The sequence below is a fragment of the Solanum pennellii genome, chromosome 4 (genome assembly GCF_001406875.1).
Source record: "Solanum pennellii chromosome 4, SPENNV200".
NCBI lineage: Eukaryota > Viridiplantae > Streptophyta > Magnoliopsida > Solanales > Solanaceae > Solanum > Solanum pennellii.
This window is the reverse complement of record NC_028640.1, coordinates 36,144,837-36,155,983: the sequence shown is the minus strand read 5'-3', so window position 1 is coordinate 36,155,983 and position 11,147 is coordinate 36,144,837.

Sequence of the window (11,147 nt, the reverse complement as noted above, 5' to 3'; positions counted from 1 at the left end):
TATATATATGAAGCACCTAAATAACTACTATATATATATATATATATATATGAAGCACCTAAATAACTACTTTACAACTATAGTTTGACTTTTCAACAAAATAGCAATAGAATCTTTATAAAACAGAACAAAATAAAAAAAACAAAAGAACATTAATACATAGAAAAATAAATCAATGCATGATTCCATTTTGTTATTTATCCTCCACAGATATCTCCAAAGCCTTAGTAAATGCTTCTCTCCCTCTAACCTAAAAATATATCAGTCATTAGTTAATATTCATTTTTTCTGTTAGAGAAAAATGCTAACAATTGAATCATTGTTTTTAATTATTTTGAACAAAGATTTTCTTCTTCCGAATTTTTCATGATGATGTCTTCTTTTAGATGGTATTCATTAAGGTTTTAAAAAGGATAATTTTGAATAAAAATTATGTAAGTCAATTAATAATGTGTTTCTATATTAGAGAATATTTATTCCACTAAATATTGATATATTATATAATTTCACGTTAGGATGATATATCATATAAGTTAACATATTATATGAATCTAATTGATATTGCTTATTTTAAAAAATAATGGTATATTAAATGAAATTGTGTTGTCACGACCCAAACCATCGTATTGACACCCACACTAACCCTCCAGTGGGAGAACCATTACTACAACCCAACTAACCGTAAACCACACATTTAAAGATACGAAAGCAGGTTTAAATGCAGAATTAAAGTAGAGTTCCCATTAACTCCAAAAGTTTAATAAACGATTATGGAAATGATGCCTAGAACCTGAAGTTAAGGTACCAAAACTCTAACAAAGAATCATAGTCTAAAGGAATGGGCACAACCCAAATCTAAATAGGAGAATTATCTAAAGCACTATTCTAAGTTCGAAGAAATGGACTAAACAAAAGGCGAACTCAAGACAGCCAGCCAGGAAGAACTGACCCACCATTGAATTTAATGACGATCTTTAATTTTCTAAATGAGGTTTGTCAGTAGCCGCTTGAAGATGCCTTGTACTCAACAAAGAAAGAGAAAGTGCAGTATAAGTACACAACCACACTGTACTGGTAGGATCACACGACTATCCCACTAAGCAGTTGTTTGGTAGAGTATATAAAAATAATAACCAATAGAGTGTATTAGTAATGCAAGCATTTGTAATGCATGTATTAGTTATACTTGTATTATTTATGAATAGATGATTTCTTATGCAATGTTTGGTTTGATGTATTAAAAATAGTATGCATTATATAAAAATATTTGTTTACAAAAGTATCCTTCACAATTATGGTGGAAAAGATGTAAAAGTACTTTTGAGGGGTAATTGAGTTTTTAACCATATTAATGCATGCATTAAATCATTTGCATTACTGATACCTAGAAATCAATGGTATTATTAATACACTCCTCAATACATAATAAAGCGTATAACTAATCCAAGCGCTAGTTATACATAGCATGAAAAAGTGCACCAAACAAGGATTACTAATACATATAATAAATGTTTGCATTTTTTTGCTGAAGCACTCTACCAAACGACCCCTAAGTGCAATATATATGCTATTAAAACATAATAAAAACATGCATACATCAAACATATACGTTATCAATATCTTTTATGAACAACATTCAATTCCACAATTTTCAAGATATACAGTTATGCCAAGTCAATGGTCCTCTCATGGAACCCTCACCCGAACTGTTATGTAACAGAACGTGGCAACCGATCCACTATTTATGTCATAACGTGACAAACGATCCCAGTGAGTGTGTCAGAATGCAACATCTGATCCATTCAACAAGCCACAATCATCATAAGTATATTCTCAAAATCATACAATCAAGTTATGATTCATGACATTCATCACTCCTTTTTCCTTAATTACAATTAACGTGATCAATAATGCGACATTTGCATACATACATGTATTTTAATGAAGCAAGAACAAACATACATCACAGAAAATGAAATTACAACCATCACCTATCTCAAAACAAGCTTGAATCTCCTAAGAAACTTGATCCTTCCCTTTCTGAACTCATTCCACTTGTTCTTGGTCTACAAAATAATTAATATAAAACGGAATCAATACAATATCTAATTACCCGAACTACCAACAACCGTAAAAAACGTAGATCAAACCCATGATTCCAATATCTAAATTAGAGATTTTCCACCATAAAATTTGAATTAAAACCCTCCCCCGCATCGATAATTACCCGCTAGATTACATTCGACGGATATAAAAAAAAAAGATATAGGGACCTTACCTTTTGCCTTAAGAATAGTGAAAACCATCAAGAAAGCACCTGGGGTCGTCTCCTAGATCTCAAAGTAAAGAAAAGCAGAATAAAATATTTTTGGAGTTTATTTCCACTTATGTTGTGTTTGTCCCGCCACATCGATACTCCCCGCTATAGCGGCCCCGCCCTGACGAGAAAGTCCCTCCTTAGCGGATTTCATGAAACCAAAATGAGAAACTTTAATAATTCTAAACCCCTACTTCACAACACACCTTCAATCCATGGCACTAAAAAATTACTGGTTCATGCTAAGATTAGTTTTGGGGGCTCTACTCGCCGAATTCAATTCCGTAAAGTCATAGGATTTTCTGAATGTTTGAGATATCTACTTATGTGATTAAAATCATAATTAAATTATCCAATTCTTACCAGATTTTCCTAGACCTTACTGACTGTTGTCTCGTCCAAATCTAAACTAGTTTGGGAAATTCCAAGTTACTATGAAAAAACTTTCCAGCGACTTTTATACGATGGGAACAGGTCGTTACAATAGCTACCAATCTACCCATCACTCATCCCCGAGTGAAAACTAGGAGAAAACGGGCTAAAGTTGGAGTAGGGTATTATCTGAATCAACGAACAATTGGAGATACTTGTCTCGCATTTCCTTTTCGGTTTCCTAAGTAGCTTCCTTGACTGCACGATACTTTTATTGAACTTTCACGAAGTTAATATACTTGGTCCTCAACTTCCACATCACGAACAAGAATTGCAACTGGTTCCTCCTCATATAGAAGGTCTTTGTCTAACACAACTGGGTCTCCTTTTATGGTGTAATCCTCATCACCATGATATCTCTTCAACATGGACACATGAAATACCGGATAAAATCTCGATAGGTTAGGAGATAAAGCCAATTTATAAGTCACTTTAACTACACATTCAAGAATATCAAAGGGACCAATGTATCGTGGACTTAGCTTGCCCTTCTTGCCATATCTCATCACCCATTTCGTGGGTCATACATCAAGAAGAACATTCTCACCAGTCTTACATTCCATGTCTCTTACCTTATGGTCTGCATACTTCTTCTATCTATTCTAGGCCGCTAAAAGCTTTGCTTGGATGCTTCTCACCTTATCTTGAGCATCCTTCACTAAATCAACCCCCAAATGCTTCACATATCCATCATCAAACCACCCTATGGGTGATCTACATCCCCTACCATAAAGTTTCTCAATGGTGTCATATCAATGCTGGAGTGATAACTATTATTATAGGAGATCTTACGCACGTTAGGAACTTATCCAAATGTCCTACAAAATAAATCACACCTGCCCTCAACATGTCTTTTAGTACTTGAATAGTCCTCTCTGACTGCCCATCCGTCTGTGCATGGAAAGTTGTACTAAAAGTGAGTTGTGTGCCCAATTCATCATGAAATTTTCTCCAAAACTTGGAGGTGAACTGCGTACCACTGTCTGAGATGATACTCTTACAACTAGAGTCTACACACTAGACGTGGCCGACACTCGAAGACTATTCCTGGTCCCCGAGTGAAACGCTATCCTAGCTGATTACAAGCGGAAGACTAACTTAAGCATACTTTAGCTTAAAATCTGAAAAAATTCATGAAACTTAAATTTAATCTTTAACTCAAATGAATAATAAGAATAAAATAATATATTAAAGTCGCCATAAAATAGGCAACTTAGGTCTTTAAAACATTTAATAAAATAAAGTCGGGTAAGACCCTTGACATCTTGACTAAATTGAAAAGTAAATGAGATCCTCTGAAAGCATGGAGGCTCACCATAGCTACTCATGTCTCGGATGTATCAACGAAGCTCTTGTTGATGATCCTGAATATCTATGTTTGCATCATGAGAATATGCAAGTCAAATGGCTCAGTACGTGGAATGTACGAGAATGTAGGGGAATTCTAAAGCATAACATAAGCTTGAACTTGATTACAAAAAGGAAAACATGCTTACCTCTTTACAAACTTGCTCAACTCAAGGAATACTCAAGATACACAACAATACTCAACTTACTCAACTCAAAAGTATTCAAGGATAAGATATTCAACTCAAAAATATGATATTCAACTCAGGATGCTCAACTCAATATAAAGCAAGAATATGCATGAAATATATACAAAGCTTTATAAAACATTAAAAACAACTTAGTTCGTTAAAGAAGTTGGAATAATAAACTCAATTTTACTCATATAATAAAGTAATATAATTTATGTGGGAGATTCTCTAACCGTCGACCACCACTATGAGCCTAAGTAGTGATACAACATCTTGCCTACGCTTCTAGAACTATCCTATACTTTGCTATTGCATAGAACTCCTTAACATAGTGGATCCACTAGCTTAACTTTTGCGATCATCTAAATAGTATGACCCATTAATACCCATGATGACTACATGGTTTACATGGAGATTTGAGTTAATATGAACTCTCATTCCTATATGGTGCTCAATACTACTAACAAAATATACTTTAGCTCATGCTTTTTAAAAACAACTTCCTTTCCTTGGGTTGAGATAATTTGGTCAACACTTTAGCTTTAAAAAGCTCTCTTGGAATCAATGTTCCCTTTTTCTTATTCGAAACTCTTTTGGAACTCTTAGTTTCCTCTTAACTTAAATGGAAAAAATTTAGGAACTCTTAGGAAATACTTAGTTCCCTTATAGTTTTTGAGAAATGAACCCAACTCTTAAAGAAAACTTAGTTCCATTATATTAATTTTAAGGAAGAACTTCAACTCTTTACTTGACATGAACTTTAATTCTTTAAAACAAAGTGAAAACATTTGTGAAAGACTTTAGATAACATTTGAAACTTTACTTTGCCTTGCTCTTAACTTCTACACTTGACTCTTAACTTTCCTTGAATTGAAGTATGGATTCAAGGTTCATGATCTCATATTTATGGATGATTTCATGATTTTCAACTTGTACGGTTCATGAGGAATTATGAGCATGAACTACTCAACTCAAGAATTTAGATGTACTTCTCAACTCAAGACTGTTCGACTTATAGGTTTCATGCGGAATTATGGGCATGAACAATTCAACTCAAGGACTTCAAGTATAACATGTAATAGTCACATTATTATAAATATAATCTTAAAAGGAATAAGGAAATAAATACTCAAAACTTAGAACTTGGAGATACTACTCTCAATAATACTCAATTTATGGAACTCATGCGGAAGTTATGGGCATGGACGACTCAACTCGAAGGTATAAGTAACTAGATGGAACTCATGTATACAAATATTATCATTCTCTTACTTACTTCCTTCCTCAAAACTTAGTTCAAATAAATGATGAATCTCATAGAATTCACAATTGAACTTTAATGTGAATTATGAATTCAAGAGTTGTAGTTTATAATATAAAGGTTCTAGGTGATACTGTAGACTCGTAAATACATTCTTCTCACTATAATTTTCACTCACTTGAGTCTTGAAGCAAGTTACTAGAAATTGTAGTAGACTCCTCAAATGGACTCGAAGGGACTCTCTCAAAAGGATCGGAAGAACTCTCAAAACTTAATCTTAAATTTACCTTTAATTTGAATTATTAATTAAAGGTTTATGATTCATGTTATGAATGATTTCTAAGTCTTTTAGAAGTAGTTGAAAGTTTTTAGAATCAAATGGAGGGAAGATACACTTTAAATGAGCTCAAACGGGACAACCGATAGAAAAGGAGTGGGGGCAGGCAACCCTAGCACGTTCCAGGCGTTGGGCGTCTGATCCTAAATCTCTTTAATCGATTTATTTTCTCAAGTTATCCTTATATTCAATTAACCAACCTAAATAAACACTAATAAACTCCAAAAAACACTCAAAACAATCACTTTAATCTCAAGAACTCATCAAAACACCCAACAAGACAAAATTTATAATGAACCTTAAGAACACCTATCAAGAACTTAAATCCTTCAACTTTTTGAGAATGAAATTACGCTGAAAATAACATGTTTGACGTGTGGGTGAACTAACACAACACCATGGAAGCTTATATACCTCTTAGAAATTAAATCCATGGCGAAAATCCGCAACTAAACTCAAGAATGTCGATGAACGCCTTCATCCTTTCTTCTTTTCTCCTCCTGTCTCTTCTTGAACTCTCAACTAAAATTCTAGGTGCTTATTAGGATTATAAAACTGAACCTAAAAGGATTATACCCCTAAAATATTATTAGAAATGAATTAAATCTGATTGGGTAAGGAAAGGACCAAAACACCCCTCATATTTTCGGCTAACTTTCCTTAACTGGACAACCTAAATTCAAAAGGTCATATCTCGCTCATCCGAACTCAAAACTTAGAAAAGTAGGCAGCTTTGGAAATATAATTCAAAGATATTTCCTATGGTATCGTATAAAACACCTAAATCATCCCCTACTAAGAGTTATGATCATTTGAAGTTGACCCGAAACTCATGTTTAACTTAACTCTCCGAAATTCAGATTTTGCTATTTCCAATTTAGTTCTTTTTGAAAGTCTTGGTACTAAATCTAGCGAACTGAATACTTAAAATTATTTTGATTCCTTGTTAAAATATAACTCACTATGATTAATGGTTCAAGTCTTAGTTCAATTTCTTTTTGCGGTGTTACAATATCTCCCCCTTGGGATCATTTGTCCTCGAATCACAACTAAAATGGGTATAGAATGGTTTGATCTTACTAAGGTATACTTATAATGGTTTGCTCTTACTATATTCAAGATTAACTCAAATCTTTAAGTTCTTATTCTATACCAATCTATAGGAAATCTCATCTCGAAGTATTACTCTTTACCACCACATTCAAGCTTAGTAATCTTACAACTCCAAGAACTCCTTACTAACCAACTCCTTCGGAACCAACTAAGGACTCTCATTTAACTATTTCTCATTGTAAAACCTTATCCTCCCAATCACTTTGGAACTCATTACTATCTTATTCTTAACACTTGACTTTCTTTCTCATCTTATCATCTCCCCCTCATGTCCAAAGCTAACACTTGAAATCTATGGACCTATTCCACATTAACAACTCAATTATGCTATCTAGGCAAAATGGAAAATCATAACTTAATTGGAACCTCATGTGGTAACATACTATCCCGCCACACCTCTTAATGCTCTTAATACTCTTGTGAGTTAGTCACACTTCACTGCCATTATCTAAATGTAGGGTCTCTCACTTGTACTACTCATATTTATTGCAACTTATCACCTCAATTACTAACCTAATTTATGCCAAGTCTTCTAGATCAAATTTTAAGACTAACATCATCACCCTCATGTTACCATTCTTTCAATCAACACACTCATCTCAAATTCAAGCTTAATGTTCATAACTAAACCCGAATATCAATATGACTGATCACCTACTATATCGTACCTCATTACTACTATGTCAATTTGGAAACATTTTTCAACTAGGACTCCATGACAATTAGTCAATTCGTACCTCTCTCATAAAGATCTCAGCTGAAAAAAGATTTAGGAAAAAGAGTACAACTCTCTTTTAGCTCAAATGCATGATTCATGTGAATATGGGTGCATTACTTTAAAACTGAAAATCAACTTACTCTAAGGCTCCTCTCAAGCCCCTTTGGAGTCTCATGACTGTCTCAAGACTCTTGCTAACAAACTCATCCGTAAGGATCTTTAAAGTTTACTTTTCAACCAACTCGAGTATGATGGGTAGTCGAATGAATATGAAAAGTATGAGTTAGAATAGATCTCTATAACTTAGTTTTTTTGCACGATTAAGAGTATGAAATAAGGGAAAATTTTCTTAAATGTGTGTAGTCCCTCGTTTATAGAAGTGGGCTCTCATAACCATAAATAAGATCCTATCGACACGACTTTATAGACACCCTAGGACACTTAAACTCTATGCTCTAATATAAAGTTTGTCACGACCCGAATCTATACCATGGACGTGGCCGACACTTGAAGACCATTGTTAGTCCCCAAATGAACCCTTATCCTGGCTGACTACAAGCGGAAGACTAATTTAAGTATACTTTAGCTTAAAATTTGAACAAAACACACGAAACTTAAATTTAAACTTCAACTTAAATGAAAAATAGAATAAATAATATATTGAACTCGCCATAAAATAGGCAACTTATGTCTTTAAAACATTGAATAAATAAATGATTAATACAGACTCCTCAACTATATTGACCATCTATGAAGCCGTTAATGGATAAATATGGAAGTAGGGAGAAGACCCTCGACATCGTGACTAAAATGAAAAGTAAATGAAATCGTTCGGAAGCAAGGAGGCTCACCATCGGTAACTCGAGTCTCGGATGTATCAACGAAGTTCCTGTTGATGATCTTGAATACCTGTGTCTGCATCATGAGAATATGCAGGCCAAATATCTCAGTACGTGAAATATACGAGCATGTAAGGGGAATTCTAAAGCATTACATAAGATTGAACTTGATTAAAAAAGTAAAACATACTTACCTCTTTACAAACTTACTCAACTCAAGGAATACTCAAGATACTCAACAATACTCAACTCAGAAGTATTCAAGGATAAGATACTCAACTAGAGATTAGATACTCAACTCAAATATATGATATTCACTCAATATAAGGCAATAATATGCATGCAATATATAGAGAACTTTATAAAACATTAAAAACAACTTAGTTCGTTAAAGAAGCTGGAATAACAAACTCAACTTTCTCATATAATAGTGTAATATAATTTGTGTGGGAGATCCTCTAACCGACAACCACCAATATGAGCCTAAGTGGTGATACAAAATCTTTCCCACGCTTACAGAACTGTCCTATACTTTGTCATCGTATAGAACTCCTTAACTTAGTGCATCCACCAGCTTAACTTACATGATCATCTAAAAAGTATGACATGTTAATACCTATGATGGCTGCGTTGTTACATGTATATTTGAGTTAATATGAACTCGTACCCCACATCGGTTCTCAATACTACACTCGAAATATACATTAGCTCATGTTTTTTTAAAAACATATTCCTTTCCTTGGGTTGAGATAATTGCTCAACACTTCAGCTTTAAAAAGCTCTCTTGGAATAAATGTTCCCTTTTTCTTATTCAAAACTCTTTGGAACTCTTAGTTTCCTCTTAACTTAAATGTGAGAGCATTTATAAACTCTTAGGGAATACTTAGTTTCCTATTAGATGTGGAGAAATGAACTGAACTCTTAGATAATACTTAGTTCCCTTATATTAATTTGAAAAAAGATCTTCAACTCTTAAGTCTTTACTTGACATGAACTTTTATTCTTTAAAACAAAGTGAAACCGTTTGTGAAAGACTTTAGAAAACTTTATAAACTTTACTCTGACTTGCTCTTAACTTCTACACTTGACTCTTAACTTTCCTTGAATTAAAGTATGGATTCAAGGTTCATGATGTCATGTTTATGGATGATTTCATGATTTTCAACTTGGAGGGTTCATGAGGAATTATGAGCATGACTTCTCAACTCGAAAACTTAAACATACTTCTAAACTTAAGATTGTTCGACTTATAGGGTTCATGCGTAATTATGGACATGAAAAAATTAACTCAAGGACTTCATGGGTACCATATAAGTCGCATGATTAGAAATATAATCTCAAAAGGAATAAGGAACTCAATACTCAAGTCTTAGAACTTGAAGATACTACTCCTCTCAATGATACTCAATTTATGGAACTCATGCAAAAATTATGGGAATGGACGAGTTGACTCGACTCGACTTGAAGGTCTAAGTAACTAGATGGAACTCATGTATACAAGTATTCTCATTCTCTTACTTACTTCCTTAGTTCAACATTGATGGATCTCTAAGAATTCACAATTGAACTCTACTCTTAACTCTTCCTTGAATGTGAATAATGAATTCAAGAGTTATGGTTCTTAATATGAAGGATCTTGGTGATATTGTAGACTCATAAATATATTCTCACCCTCATGCTCACTTGTTTGACTCTTGAAACAAGTTACTACAAGTTGTAGAAGACTCCTCAAAAGGACTCGAAGGGACTCTCTCAAAAGGTTTGGAAGAACTCTCAAAACTTAATCTTAACTTAAATTTGAATTTGAATTATTAATTCGAGGTTATGATTCATGCTATTAATGATTATTGTGTTTTTGAAGTAGCTTAAAGTGTTTCTAATCACATGGAGTGAAGATACACTTTAAATGAGCTCAAACGAGACAACCGACGGAAAAGGAGTTAGGGCAGGTGATCCTGGCGCGTTATGGGTGCGGGGCACCAACCTCTAACTTCAGAGAATGAATTTGGGCGCACTGCAGGCATCTAGGGCACGCCGTGCCATCATCTCCACAGGCATGCTTTTTGTGAATTTCGTCTCTTGTTTTCTGACACCAAAATCACTTTAAATCTATTTATATTCTCAAGTTTTCCTTAGATTCAATTACCAAACCTAAGTAAACACTAATCCACTCCATAAAAACACTCAAATCAATCACTTTAATCACAGGAACTCATCAAAGCACCATCAAGAAAAGATTTATAATGAACCTTAAGAATACCTATCAAGAACTTAAATCCTTCAACTTTTTGATAATGAAACTACGCTCAAAATTACATATTTGGCATGTGGGTGAACTAACACAACACTATGGAAATTTACATACCTCTTAGGGATTAAACCCATGGCGAAAATCCGCAACAAAACTCAAGAACGTAGATGAACGCCTTCATCCTTTTCTCTTTTCTCCTTTTTTTCTCTTCTTTTCTCTTCTTGTCTCTTCTTAACTCTAAACTAAAACCTTAGGTGCTTATTAGGATTATAAAAATGAACCTAAAAGTATTAGACTCCTAAAATATTACTTAAAACGAATTAAATCTTATTAGGTAAGGA